Consider the following 15,990-nt stretch of genomic DNA (forward strand, 5'->3'; position numbering starts at 1 on the left):
CCTTCCTCCCTCCCTCCCTCCCTCCCTCCCTCCTTCCTTCCTTCCTTCCTTCCTTCCTGTGGTGGGATTCAGCCACTTTGCACCAGTTCGGTAGAACTGGTAGCTAATTTTTTGTTGCCCAGGCCCAGAATGGACTTCCGGAAGCGGCATCCACACAGAGAACCGGTTGTTCGCCTATTTGAATCCCACCACTGGGCGATATGTAAGAAAGACCTAAGAAATGAGGCCCAGAGATGCTGCCTAGGGAATGGTCAGGTAAGAGAAGGCATAGCCTGCAGCTTCATAATGGGTAGAGAAAGAGGCTCAAGAAGAAGCCTAACTTCTCAGACTTTAAAGGTGATAGTGGGAGATTTGTACTTTCAGGCTTACAAGGTCCTGTTAATGTAGCCTTCCAATACTGCAGAATCACCTCATCCAATGATGTTTCCTATCTACCTAGAAAAGCTGACAGCCAATCTTTCCAAGCATCCTGCCAATGAGATTCAAAACTATAGCTTTAAACCAGTTTGGAGAACTTTAAGGGTTGGTACATGTAATGGTACAGGGGAATGATCTTGGTGTGTCAATTCTACAACAAAGTTAGCTGAAGCCATTTTCCCTTCATTTTCGGTTGCCACAGAATTGGGAGGGGGGATGAGTGTTTTATCTTAGACATAACAATAAATTGTTCTGTGGGAACCAAGGTCATTGCTAACTGCATTTTGGCAGGCTGTAACTTTCGTTAGAAAGCCGTGCAAGTAGTTAATTGCGGAATGTGATTTATGACATACTACTGGGGTGGGAAGTTTCACTTTGTAACTTTGTAACCTGGGAGGGGGGTGTTTCAGTCTTGGGTTCACTTTTGAACGTGCCAATATCATGTAGCCAAATAAATATGTTATTTAAGGATTTTGTTTTGCCTTGGAGTTCTTTTTGCTGCTCTCATATATCGGAACCATGACATTTGGGAGATAGGAGGAAGAGCCACAGATTTAAAAAATGGTTAGATAAGAAGCAGCTGAGCCTGCAGAAGGAATGGGAAGGTGGCAAATGTCTCAGAAGAGGTGCCTTATCAAGATAGATCGGAAGAAATCAGATCTATAAATGACAATAGGTAGGGAGAGATTTAATACATGGGAAAAAATTATTAACTCTCAATAACTTCGCAGAATGGAAAACTAGGCAGGAACAGACAATGCATTGGCATAATATTCCATGCAAAGTATAATTCAAATTAATTGATTGAATCAGCAGTGTGAGACTACTTCAAAACAAAATGGTGCAATGTAATTAATGATAATGGTAATGGAAGCAGAATCTCCAAGTCACAAAAAGAAATATTTCTCCTTTATACAGCACTTATTGGTTCTTCTCTTCCGCCCCTCTCAGAAAATGTTATGGGCAAAATGAATTAGTCCCACTGGAGACCACAAAGATCTTTCAATTAAAAACATGGAAAATGAAGCTATAGGTGGTAGGATTCTGCCACTCAGGAGGTAGAAAAGACCCAGGGAGCAGTGTAAAGTCTAATGGGAATGTATCACTGAATTGTACATTACAGTCTACAGTAAACTACCCAGAGTTGTTTAGATGAGATGGATGATACAACCTGAATTCATAATAATTACTCTGTTTGCACCTTTCATCTGAGTCTTGAATATGAAAACAATTTAACAGGAGAATTACGTTGAGGGTGAACAGTCTTTTTCTTGATGGAGATTTCAAAGAGAGACTGATTGTCCATCTGCTGGGATTGTTCTTCCCGGATTTTAGGACATTGAGCAGTTGGGTTCCACAAAGTCAATGATAGATCTCTGGAACATTTCCTGAACCGTTATTCTTCAGTTGTGAAGAGGTGCAAGACACAATGTCTGTGCATCTGTGTGTGCATGTATGAAAGTCTGTCCATCTATAACAGGGACACAAAAACAATGGCCTGGGGTCATATATGGCCTGCCAACATGTATTTTATACTCCTTAGAACAAAAGGATTGGCTCTTTCTTATTTGCATTTTGGAGAATTCTGAATGGGAGGGTCTATGCAATTGTATTTCTTAAAATGTATTTCTTAAAATTTCTTAGCCCAGATTTTTCTCCACCAGCACTAACTACTGGTCTGTAAACTGCCTCGCTTTCATTTCAGCATTCCCCCGGGTGGGTAGGTTTTAACGGGGTAATTAAAACATTACTTTAAGACTTGTACGGGTTTATTTCGACCAAATAAACCTAAAATAAAAGAAACCCGAATAAATTAATCGGAAACCTGATTGTCTGCAAGACGTAGGATAGTTTGAGGTCGTACCGTGTGGAAAGGTATCCTGCACAGGTCACGGGTAGTTAGAGAAACAGGAGTCTGCCTGATTCTTTATTCCACCCACTCTTTCTCCTGATCCTCAAGACACAATGATGTCATCCCGCTGGAGAGCCAGAGCAATCCATAGCAGTCTCTTAACAAGATAAAAAAGAAGCAAACTGCATTATACGGTACGCATCAAGCACAAGAGAGATTTAGAAGGCTTGCCAAGTACAAGAGAAGAACAGAAGCAAGAGTTGGAAAACAGACATTAGGTACCACCAAGGAGAAAACCTAAGCAACTCACCAGGGCAGTTGAAGTGGAAGAAAATCAAAAGCCAAGATAGGACTCCACTGACAGTGACAAAAGAAGAAGAGAAAGCAGCTCTGCACGATGACCAACCCAAGCTATGAAACCCATATTCCTGTCCCCCCAAACCCTTCTCCTTATCCTGAACAAAAATCTCGTGAAGAGTCTGATTCACTTCATTTCCATGTTGAGCCAGCACCCTCTCTGGGCTATGGGGCAGCGTCCTCAATGCCATCACCACCCCAATATCAGATGTATCAAGATCCACCTTCTGCAAAGGCTCGTCAAGATCTATTTGTTGAGACTCAGGAGGATATCTTTATTTCACATGTCCAGACCACCAGTGAGCCTGACTACCTGCGCTACTCCATCTGCACCATGTTCTGCTGTTTCCTACCCTTTGGAATTGTGGCTGTGATTTATTCCATAAAGGTGAGTTTGTGGCCAAGGTTTATTCTATAAAAGTAAGTTTCTCCGGGAATGGGTGCTGCAGGTAGCAGGGAGCTTGGACTTTTTAGTTTTTCCAAAGTCCTTCTTAGTTATATTTTGACAAATGAAGGGAACAGAATCATATGGTTTAAAGTAGGTGGGCTCCAACTCATCAAGAGCCCCTTTTGTAGTTCCAGTACTATGAGGATGTCCTTAGGGGGCTGCACTGCTACAGAGAAGGAGATTAGTAAGGGGACAAATAAGAGAATATAAAGTAGATGGCATTTGCAGAGGAACAGAATACGTGGTATCATTATATTTCCACTTAGTTGCCTGCTTTTCCTTCTTACGGTATTTGTATTATTACTATAACTCTTCATTCATTTCCTTTCATTATTTCATTTGTATTCTGCCAAATGTTGTGATTTGCTTTTCCTCTAGGAGCTCAAAGTGGGAGGCATGAGTAGAGTCCCCGTCTTTCAACCATACCACACACCCGTTTTGAAGTAGCTTGAATTGAAAGAATGAATGGCACAATTTTACCCAATTAACTCTTTGTTGGGGGAAGGATTTGAACATCAATACTTAATCACTAGAAAGATAGATGATGGATGGATAGATAGATGATAGATAGATGATAGATGATAAATAGAGGATGGATAGATAGATAGATAGATAGATAGATAGATAGATAGATAGATAGATAGATAGATAGATAGATAGATAGATAGATAGATAGATAGATAGATAGATAGATAAACAGACAGAGATAGATAGATCTATCTAAATAGATTATAGATCATAGATATAGAAGACCATTGTATTTTGAGAGTTAGTGACATATTTTGATTTCTCCTTCATATTAAGAAAACTTGAAGTTGAAAGCTCATTCTGCTTGTTTCACCTGTTCATTTCACTTTTGCTTGATGAACAAGGGGAGAGGAATCTTAGAATAGAATAGAGTTGGAAGGGACATTGGAGGTCTTCTAGTCCAGCCCCCTGCTCAAGCAGGAGAACCTATACGATTTCAGACAAGTCCAGTCTCTTCTTAAAAGACTAGGGGTGACATGATAGCAGTATTCCAATATCTAAGGGGCTGCCACAAAGAAAAGGGGGTCAAACTAATCTCCACAGCACTTGAAGGCAGAACAAGAAGCAAAGGATGGAAGCTAGTCAAGCAGAGAAGCAACCTAGAACTAAGGAGAAATTTCCTGACAGTCAGAACAATTAATCAGTGGAACAACTTGCCTCTAGAAGTTGTGAATGCTCCAACACTGGCAGCTTTTAAGAAGAGATTGGACAACCATTTGTCTGAAATGGTATAGGGTTTCCTGCCTGAGTGGGGGGTTGGATTAGAAGACCTCCAAGATCTCTTCCAACTTTGTTATTCTGTTATTTTGTTTTCTTCTCTACTACAAGAGCTTATGAATTTGGCCCTGGTAATAGTTATTTCTAACTTCATATATGCTCAAAGACACCCAGTTCTTTAATTCTAGGATATGTTAAGTTTCTGAATCAGAATTTGATATCTGTTTCCAATCAGAGGAGCTCAAGATTCTAGTTGGGGCAAAAATTAAATCCCGTAACCTTGAGATCTAAGTAAGCTTCATCTTGCAAGGCTTGTGTCAATCTATCACATAATGATGATGTGATAATACCTGACAAACAAGTGGGTTGTTTGTCCCAAGTCAGCTGATCATTCCACAATACTGCTGGCCACCTTATTTCTGGAGATGCTTCTCAGTTTCAACTGCTCACCAATCTGATACTTGTGTCTCTTTCTCCACAGACTCAAGAATCCAACCGAAATGGGAACCAGGCAGCTGCTCGAGAGAATTCCAGGCTGGCCCGCATATTTATGTATTGTGCAGTTGGCGTTGGGCTTATTCTGTGGACTCTGTACATCACTTTAATTGCAGTCCGCAAGTAGAATTCCAACTATTAGACATCGTATGAGGTCCATTAAAAATCAGGCATTATATGAGGCTCTCATCATACAGCTTTACCCAAAAGCCTTTGTTAGAGGTAACATTGTCGGGGTCATACAGCTTTACCCCAAAGCCTTGGTTAGAAGTACCATTCCATTCATATGCACATGAACTGAGTTGATGACCAACAGTGGAGTATGAGAACTTCAAAGTCTTGCACCTGAGCCAATTTTTAAGCTTCTAAAAGTTCTCCCTGGCAATAACCCATCCACATCAAGTGATAAATCTCATGTGTGATGCAGCTCTATGATATCAAAAGATCCCTAGATGAAGGTCACAGGAGGTCCATTGACTGACTGAACAATATCTTTTTAGCCAGGGTTATTTGTTTGTTTCTTTACACGCACATAATTTATATTTCTTCTGGGAGTTCAAGATCTAATCTATGGATTCTCCTCTCCCTTTGGTTTATCACCAAAACAACAACGCTGTGACTTGGTGCAAAAACATCCAATCTGTTCTATAGTCAAACAGGAAACTGAATTTCAGTCTTCCCTATCCAAATCCAACATCTTAATCACTACTGCTATACCAGACTGGGCCTCTTGTTCAATGAACTGATCAATTGCCTTTATATGGAATGGTCTTAATGTGAGTTTCGGCCAGTAATAGGATACTTTTTCATTCCTCTGTCCATTTTTTTTTCATTTTATTCTAGAGTTGGCCTTTAAATGGTGGGCTTCACAATGACGTTTGAATTAACTTACGTAAGTTTAATTATAATTAGTTAAATTAAATATTTCCTATATATTTGAGCATTTTCCCTCTAGTCCCATAACATTTCAGCACTAACTTTCCCAGAGCTTTTCAGAGCTATCTTCAAGGATTCAACCGAGTGAGGAAATTAAATTTCCTGAAGATGTTTGGGACTACAGCTTGCGCAATCCTTAGCCATCTGAATATCTGGACAGCTCCAAAATCCCCACCTGCTCTCTAGTGCTCCTGTCTAGCCAACCCAGCTTCCCTTATTCAACTGTAATTCTCCTCAATATTTCATAGATGAAAACAAGAGATGGCCTGGACTACTCTTATTCTTTTACCTTGATCTCTACCTGGCTTGGGCCCTTAAGATTCATGCAAATGAGTGAGATCTGGGCCTGCACTTGAATGCGTTGATTCTGCAAGAGGCTTTCATCGGCTACTTTGAGCACTTCTTGGTGCTAAATCAATCAATAAATAAATGCTGTAAAACTGTTGTGATCTTTATTTCCTGATACATTCTCCATGACTGGATTCTCCACATTGCTGAAAAACAACAAAAGAGTAGAATAATCTTGTTTATATTGAATAGAAAGGAAAGTCCCCATATTTTTACTGCAGTGAAAAGCAAATATTCAAATGATTTAAATCAGCGGTCGTCAAACTTTGCAGCTTGGCAGTCCGGCTGGGGGGGGGGAGAGACGGGAACTGGGCCACACAAGCTGTGGGCCGCTGCATGTGTGCACGTACGCAGCTCTTTTGTAAGTGGCAGGGTGGCATGTGCCTACCAACCTTTGCACGAGCAGCAGGCTAGCATGCACATGCACACAACCCTTCTGTGAGTGGTTGGCTGGCTCACGCACGCAGCCCTTGCACGAGCAGTGATCCACCTCGCAGGCACGTGAGTGCCTGCCGGTCTGCCGCTCACGTACATTGAGCTGCGTGCACACAAACTCCAGCCAGTCACTTACATGGCCCAAGTCAGAATAGGCCACTCCTCGGTAGTAGGCCGCGGCCTGGGGACCCCTGCTTTAAATGTTTTTTTTAATTTATTTTATTTATTTATTAATAATGTTCTACACAGCAGCACTCAAAATTCATCAGGTGATGACCTGTACCATAAACTAAACTTAGTTAGCACCCAGTTCACCATAGTAGATTGCTCTGTAATTGGTTAGATATATTCTTCCACATACTAACCTTTAATACTTTACTACACCAATCAAATCCTCCTATCCTTTCTTTTAGATACTTTTTGACTCTTGTTTTTTATATATACTTCAGGTTTTAATACAGGTAGTCCAGTGGTGGGATTCAAAAATGCGAACAACCGGTTCTCTGTGAGGATGCTGCTTCCGGAAGTCCATTCAGGTCCTGGGCAACAAAAAAATAAGCTACCGGTTCTGCCGAACTGATGCGAACCGGCTGAATCCCACCACTGAGGTAGTCTTGAGCTTACGACTGGTTGCTTAGTGACTGAAGCTATGACATACCCCATCCCCAAAAGGTACTTAATGACCCTGTTCCAAAGCTCAGATGGCCGCAGGGCTCTGTGGTCACATGACTGCATTTGGGTTCTTGGCAACTGGCCCACATTTACCATCATTTGCAGTGTCCCATGGTCAAAAGATTGCAATTTTATATCTTCTCATTTTTCATATTTTTTGACGTATCTTCTATGCTTTTTAATTGATTGCATCCCGCCCAGTGATGGGATTCAAATATGTGAAGAACTGGTTCTCTGTGTGGATGCCACTTCCAGAAGTCCATTCTGAGCCTGGGCAACAAAAAATTAGCCAAAGTGGTGCGAACCGACTGAATCCCACCACTGATCCCACCCTCCTTATGCTGCATCATATCGACAATAAAATTTTGGTTTGAATGCCTTAAAGCAGCTGTGTTTCTTTTTTCCAGCTTCCTGGAAAGCTGCTTCATCTGGGAAAAGATGCAGCTGCTTGAAAGTGCTGCTGGCAAACTCTACACCTGCATTGCCACACCCAGTTCAGGGTGTTTAAGGAAGTCACAACAGTCCAAATGTTGTTTTTCATACAGGAAATCTTATTCTGGGATTTTCCCAGAAATCAGCTCCCCATAAATTAAATCTTTGACATTTACTGCAATTCTTGTGGCCAAAGGTAATGTTCCAATATTTGCCTACTGTGGGGTTTCTGGTGCTGTTTAGTAAGGTGACCAACTTTTTTACAATGAAAAGGAGGACACAAATAAATTGAAGAAAAAAATATCGTAAATAAAAGAAACATTTTATTCATTGCAACAATAATACAGAATACACTATAATATGATAAATGCATAATAAAAAACATTTGTAACAATAACATTTTATATTGTAATTATGCTTACATGCCGCGCCCCCGCCCACAGCCACCCCGCCAGCACTGCTGCCCCGCCGTGTAGAGCGGGCCCCGCGGCTCCCAAAGCACCAGCTGCACCGGCTCCGGCCCCGGGGGGCAGCCCGCCATCAACACACCCCGCCTGCAACCGCCCCGCCAGCACCACCGCCCACCCTGCACAACCCCGTGTAGAGCAGGCCCCACGGCTCCCACAGCACGGGGGCAGCTGGCCACTGTCGCCCCTCACACCGCCGCCCGCAGCAGCCCCGCCGCCCCTGCCTCTTGCGCCCACAGCCATTATTTCCCTTGCAGGGCTGAAGATCAAGAGAAAGCTACCGTGGCGTCGCCGCTCCAGTCTCCTCCAGGTAGGAGATGGTGTAGTTGGGTAGCAGGGAGGGGTGCAAAGTTCCTGCCAATTTGCCTCCACTGCAGACAACTTACATGTGCAAAGTTTGCTGGCCGGGTGTTTTGGCGCGCTCAGCAGCAATTCCTATTGGCTTTCGAAAGTCAATAGGGGGAGTAGCACAGCTCATGCAAAAGTTGAAAAAAAACCCATCAAAAAAAGGTGCCGGAACGCCGTTCTGAGTGTTCTATGAGGGAAAAAAAAGCCCTGCAGATTAGTCTTCAAATATCGAAAAGGAGGACATGTAGGAGGACACTTTTTGAGGGAGGACAGAACTTACAAAAGGAGGACTGTCCTCCCTAAAGGAGGACAGTTGGTCACCTTATTTTTGAGCTTGGTTGCTTTCCTGCAGATGTTTCATTAGTTTCCCTTCCATGGCTTTTATTTTTCTTAGATGCCTTCCACTTGGTTTTTTGACTTCTGGCAAAGTCACTGCAGTTTTCTTTCAGAATTGGTTTGCCCTTGCCTCTTTCCTAGGGCTGAGAGAGAGTGACTGGCCTAAGGTCATCCAGTAGGCTTTTTGCCTAAAACAGAACTAGAACTCGGAGCTTGCCGGGTTCTAGCCGAGTGCCTTAAGTTCGATGAGAATATTTTATTTATTTTATTTATTTATTATCCCATCTTTATTATTTTTTAATGTTGGGTTGCTGTTCCCCAAAGCAAGGGAGAGGCGTGGATCCAGGACCAAAACTCAATCTGATTTTATTGCATATCCACAGAAACACTAGTCCAATTCACTTCAACAATTGAAATGTGGTGAATGGAATTTCCCCCCCAGTGTATTTATTTTTATCCCTTCTTTTCTTTAAAAATTAACATTCAGTGGCAATTTTTGAAAAGGCTCTGGAAAGTTCAGCTGAGGTTTTATGTGAGTGGATATTTGCCACCATAGTATCACATCCTCTCCTGCTGGAGCTGTTGTTTTTTTCTCTCTCTATCTCTCAATTTTGATCACCATCCAGCACAATTCCTTCCATTTTTTGTTGCTTCTGTTCCTTTGAGCATGTTGTATTTTTTCTCTCTCATGCATTCCCTCCATGTGAGTCATCCCACCAGTTTTCAATTTAATGGTCTCATATTTCATTCCTGCAGTAAGGGTTCAGCCTTATCTTGTTATGAATTATGGAAAATCATGGAATAACTGGGCTGCATTTACACAACATGCTTCCTAGATCTAAATCCAGCCTAGGAAAGACGCAATGACAAACCACCTCCAAAAAACCTTGCTAAGGAAATCGCAGGGAATTGTTCAGGCAGTCACCAGGAGTCAAAAACTAACTTGAAGGCACACACACACACACACACACACACACACACACAAGTGAAGAGGAAAAAAACTAGGGGGATCTAACATGTTCCCTTAACATGTTCTACATTAAAACCTTTAGAACACCATCACTTCCAGCCACGATTCTAAATCAGAGAGGGCTCAGCACTTAGGATATTGTGTTATGTTGTGTTATGTTATGTTATTTTATGTTATGTTGTGTTGTGTTGTGTTGTGTTGTGTTATGTTATATGTTAATTACATTATATTACTTTTGGGGCAGCTTAATGATTAGTAAATTGCCTGAAACATAGTTTAAAATCAATTAGGTTTGATCCAAAGGCAACACAGATGTTCCTGTCTCCAACAAACAGGTTCCCCCATGGGCTTTGATGCTCCTTTCGGTTCTTCCTTACACATTTGACTTCCTTACCCATTTCCACAACTGGTAAGAGTTCAGTAATCATGTCAGAACTGCATCTCATGACAAAGCAACATTTCCTGAGCGGTGTGGTGTTTCTTCTGCTCCCTGATTTCAAGTCACAGATATTTTAAGATTTATAATTTTATGTCAGCTTGATATGCTTGAGAACAGCCGTCCCCCAAAAACAAAGAAACAAGGCTTCTGAAACAAGAAATGGAGCCTAACTGGAGTTTCTTAATCAAGTTTCTCTTTACACATTTAACGGCACCGATGTGCGTATGTGTCTACAGCAGACTCATCGCTTTGGTTGCAAAATACAAGTAGATGGCTCTTCTCGACAAGATTACAGGCTCGTTACAGGATATGACTCTGGTACAATTCAAGTTGTATATGTTGAGCTGCAATCCAAAAAGCAACTTGGCACATGTGTTTGTTTTTCTTTATACACTAATCCTGCTCCTTCCCTATCTCTCCTTCCTGCTTCATAAGGTCATCAGTTGATAAGTATAAGGATAGGCAGCATTTTCCAAAGAACTTTGGCTTTGATAAGTGGAAATGTGCAGACATTGTTGGAGCTCCCTGGAGTTTTAGTAAGGACTAGCAAGCAAGGACTTATCAAGGTCCTCTAGTCTAGAAAAGGGTGGTTATGATAGTATTGGAAGCTTCCTCTGCAGCATGTATATCTCTAAGCCTCGTTTTCACTCAACAGCTTGCAGCTAAAATTTGAGAGGCATATTTATTAGGGCTGAGGCTGCGCAAAGCTTCAGAGGGAGATTTTGCTCCAACAAAACCTCATGCAAAGCATTTGAAACAGTGCAGACCTCTCCCTTCATGAAACAAATCATCAACAGTTGCTTTGCTTCAGGTTGCTCTATGGTTCTCCTCCAGCAATGATATCATCAGAGTAGGTTCCTATACATGTGGAGAACATGAAGGAGCTCAAAAAGGGGGGCTTTCTCAGTCGCCCTCCACCCATCCTTGGGTCAGCAGAAAACCGTACCAACATGATCATGTAGACCAAAAGTATGAAAAGAGAATAACTGAAGCTCACTGCAAGACAACCCAAGGAACAATAAAAGCACAGGGGGTTTTGGTTTTCTGTTTGTTTTATAATTGGTTTATAATCATTGGTTCTTCTAGTGTGGTGAACTACCCAAAGTTTCTTAAGATGGGCAGCTTTATAAATCTTTTAAATAAATACATTAAATAAATAATATTGGCTGTCCCCATCACAGTTCCCTATTGTGCCTCTTTTGCTTCTGTTCCATTACTGCAGCCATCTGGCTTCCTTCAATGGAGATGGATAACAAATCAAATTTGATATACTTTGAAGTTAACATGGGATGAAATTGGGTATGGCTAGTTTAATGAAGAGAAGGATAGGGGTGACATGATAGCAGTGTTCCAATCTCTCAGGGGTTGCCACAAAGAAGAGGGAGTCAAGCTATTCTCCAAAGCACCTGAAGGCAGGACAAGAAGCAACGGATGGAAACTAACCAAAGAGAGAAGCAACCTAGAACTAAGGAGTAATTTTCTGACAGTCAGAACAATTAATCAGTGGAACAACCTGCCTCCAGAAGTTGTGAATGCAACATTGGAAGTTTTTAAGAAGAGACTGGACAACCATTTGTCTGAAATGGTATACGGTTTCCTGCCTAAGCAGGTGGTTGGACTAGAAGATCTCCAAGGTCCCTTCCAACTCTGTTGTTGTTGTTGTTGTTGTTGTTAAGAGGAGAATACTGCTTGTACACCACTACAGTTAAAGACAACTGAAGTCCGTCTGGCTCATGATCTGGATAAGATGAAGACAATACCTTGAGAACATGGAAGAAAAAATGTGGCATGTTTATAATGTCCTTAATTTCTGCAATAGACTCAGAAATAGAAATAAAACTTCCTAACAGTGAGGACAATTAACCAATGGAACAGAAGTTGCCTTCAGAAATCATGGGCACTCCATCACTGGAGGTTTTTAAGAAGAGACTAGACAGTCACTTATCTGAAATGGTATAGGTTCTCCTGTTTGAGGCATGGGGCTGGACTAGAAGACCTCTAAGGTCCCTTCCAGCTCTATTCTATTCAAGATGGCAGGCATGGAGCTGTGATCCAAGTTATGCCCCTTTTTGTACAGGGCAGGGCTTCTATCACAATCTTTCATCTTGCAGATTTTGACATGGTCACATCCCATGCACACTATAGGAGCTGCGGCTCTATAAAATTAGGGAGCAGCCCAAATAGTATGTCTCAGTGGCACAAAATGCTTCATCAAAAAAAATATGCATAACCATCTTGCCGAGATCTAGATTTCATTGAACTAAATGGGAAGTGAAGACATATAGCCCAATTGCATGTGACCCTTGACTTAACAACATCTGTTGACCAGTTTTGTTTCTGCTTGTGGTTTGAGCTATTGCAATGTTTACACAAGACTTCCCCGCAATACTCTTGTGTCAGAGAGTGCAAAAGCTTCATCATATTGTCAATGGAAAAAATGTTATTGGTTTCCCAAAGGGCCTTCCATGCTAGATATTCTCTTTGGGATGGCCCTTATATGTATGAGATGTCAAGAGGATATCCTCATCACATTACATAAAAGGTTTTCAAATGGATTTTTTTAATGGCTCTGGGTTAAATGACTTACTTTTTCAAACCACCATTTCATTTATGAAATAATTATTTTAGTGAGAGCTATTGCCTTCAGAGTCTGTTTCTAGGCTGCCAACTGAGACCTTCCTGGCCAATATAGAAGGAATGGGGGAAAATACTAATATCAAATTCTGTTTTTTTTTTAATGTCTCATTTTATAAACTTCCCACTTTGGATATCTACTTCGCCCAGATAGCATTTGGACAACCATTTTTCCTAATGTACATGTCATGCAGCGTTGACAGTACACAGTGTTCTCCGTAACAAAACACATAAATGCACAACTTTTCGAGCCTAGGGGCAGTTTTGTGCAGAATTTTCTATAATATTCTTTTTTTGGGGGGGGTGAGAAGAGTTCCTCTGCGCTATTTGGAAAAGCACAAACGTCAAGTGACGGCTACGTTTTGGTTTGGACATTGGTTTTCAAATGTAAAATTTGATATGTCTTATTTATTTAGTTGATTTATCTACTAGCTTTTTGTTTAAAAAAAAAAAGAGAGAGAACAAGGTGTTATTTCACGCTCCTTACCTTCAAGTTCACAGATGCCTACATGTGTGTGGTACCGAAGGAGATATCGTAAAAGGGGCATTCCAAGGTGGCTTTCAGCTGAATGGCTGGGGGTGTGTTTTTTGTCTGTGCGTGTGTGTTTTCTGTCCTTTCTTGCAGGGCTGTCTCCTCTTGGTGTGTGACTTCAAACACACGCAAGCGAGACCTGGCGGTAGGGTGCATGGAACCACCCCAGATTGGCAGCCACAAGAATTTATAAAAAGGAGTTGCCTTAGGGGATCATCCGTTTATTCAGTTGCAGGGTCTGGCATCTCCTGCAGCCTGCAGTACCAAGTTCCCCTTAAGCCCGTCTTGTTGACCTCAAGGACTCATCATGGGGAAGGCGGTAAGGAAGCTTCTGTTTTCATTTAGGCACTGGGTTTCAACATCACTCAGGATTCCCCCCCCCCTTTTACCAGTAAATGGATCTGCATCATTTAGCAGTAGAATATGTTTCACTCTAATTTAAAAAAAAAAAAAAAAAAAGACTGATTTTTATAGCTCTAATTTCTATTCAAGGTATGGCTCAGGACATAATTGTTTTTCCCCTGACCTGTCAGTAACTCGAGTGTTTTTTAAAGGGAGGGGGGGTTGTTCCTGCATGGCATGCCAGTGAACTGCTTACTCTGCTTGTGACTGGGGTTAACATGGGGTAAACCATGGAAGACATCTGGAATGAACCTTCCAACAAAGCTAGATTTTGCGGAGTTGATATTTGCCTGGTTTTAGACTGCATTAACAGAGGGATAGAATCAAGATCATGTGAAGAGTTAATACCACTTTACAATGCCTTGGTAAGACCACACTAGGAATACTGCAGAATACTACAGTTTTCGTCCCCATGATATAAAAAAGATGTTGAGATTTTAGAAAGAGTACAGAGAAGAGTAATAAAGTAATAAAGATGATTAGTGGATTGGAAGCTAAAATATATGAAGAACGGTTGCCGAAATTGGGTATGTCTAGTTTAACGAAGAGAAGGACGAGGGGGGACATGATAGCAGTATTCCAATATCTCAGGGGTTGCCACAAAGAAGAGGGAGTCAAGCTATTCTCCAAAGCGCCTGAAGGCAGAACAAGAAGCAACGGATGGAAACTGATCAAGGAGAGAAGCAACCTAGAACTAAGGAGAAACTTCCTGACAGTTAGAACAATTAATCAGAGGAATGACTATTTACAAGGACTGTCAGCTGGATGTCCAATGGACTGTACCCGAACCCATTTCATGATGAGAAGAATAAGAGGAATAATGTTAATGGGATGTTATAGTGCAGTCCATACATGTAAAGTCAGAGCTGACCTTTCCATCAGGCAAATTGAAGTTTATTTCTTCGAGCAGCTGACCAGGATAGAAGCCATCAATTTTCAGCGGGAACAGCTGCTTCACTCAAGGGTTCTCCAGAATGGATTGTCAGCTCAATTATTGGCCTTGAAAGCTTCCATCCAAGATCATGAATCTTTTTTTTTCTTCCGCTCAATCTGGATGAGATGAAGACAATACCTTGAGAACATGGAAGAAAAAAATGTGGCATGTTTATAACGTCCTTAATTTCTGCAATAGACTCAGGAATAGAAATAAAACTTCCTAACAGTGCGGACAATTAACCAATGGAACAGAAGTTGCCTTCAGAAATCATGGGCACTCCATCACTGGAGGTTTTTAAGAAGAGACTGGACAATCACCTGTCTGAGATGGTATAGGTCCTCCTGCTTGAGCAGGGGATGGACTAGAAGACCTCCAAGGTCCCTTCCAGCTCTTTTCTATTCAAGATGGCAGGCATGGAACTGTGATCCAAGTTATGCCCCTTTTTGTACAGGGCAGGGCTTCTATCATAATCTTTCATCTTGCAGATTTTGACATGGTCACATCCCACGCACACTATAGGAGCTGCGGCTCTATAAAATTAGGGAGCAGCCCAAATGGTATGTCTCAGTGGCACAAAATGCTTCATCAAAAAAAAAAAATATGCATAGCCATCTTGCCGAGATCTAGCACTCTCATGGAGACTGCTTGGACAAGTTCCTGTAGTCTTCCTGGCAAAATTTCAGAAGCGGTTTGCCATTGCCTCCTTCCTAGGGCTGAGAGAGAGAAATTGTTCCAAGATCATCCAGCTGACTTTGCACCCAAGATGAGAGTAAAACCAATGGTCTCCTGGTTTGTAGCCTGGTAGATAGATCTACATCACATTGGCTCACAAGATTAGGATGGGATTTATAAGATGGATGTATGGTTAGCCAGGGTGTGGATAGTTGCCCTGCTATTGCTGGGGTAGAGAAGCATAGTAAAGAGTGTGCTGGGAAGAAATGGCAAATCCGATGCCCACTCATGTGACCGTTCTCATCAGGTACCTTTAGCTGCGGGTTGAGATCATCAAGAGATAAATATAAATCATGTGTGCACATGTTTAGAGGAGAGAAGGGCAGAAAGGAAAGGAAAAGAAACCAACATAGAAGATAAAGTTGACATTTTAGTTTTATTTTAACTACGTTGTTTGTTTCTTCTGTGGTGTGCCACCCAGAATCCATTAGGGTTATAAATGTTAGATAAATCAATCTGCAGACAGAACAGTCAGAATGTCCTTTGTCTGCCAGAAGGCACGTTCTGCGCTGATTCCAAGATGGCTGGACTAAATACACACACACACACACACACG

This window comes from Protobothrops mucrosquamatus, unplaced genomic scaffold (genome assembly GCF_001527695.2).
Source record: "Protobothrops mucrosquamatus isolate PMUCROS unplaced genomic scaffold, P.Mucros_1.0 scaffold_167, whole genome shotgun sequence".
Classification (NCBI taxonomy): domain Eukaryota; kingdom Metazoa; phylum Chordata; class Lepidosauria; order Squamata; family Viperidae; genus Protobothrops; species Protobothrops mucrosquamatus.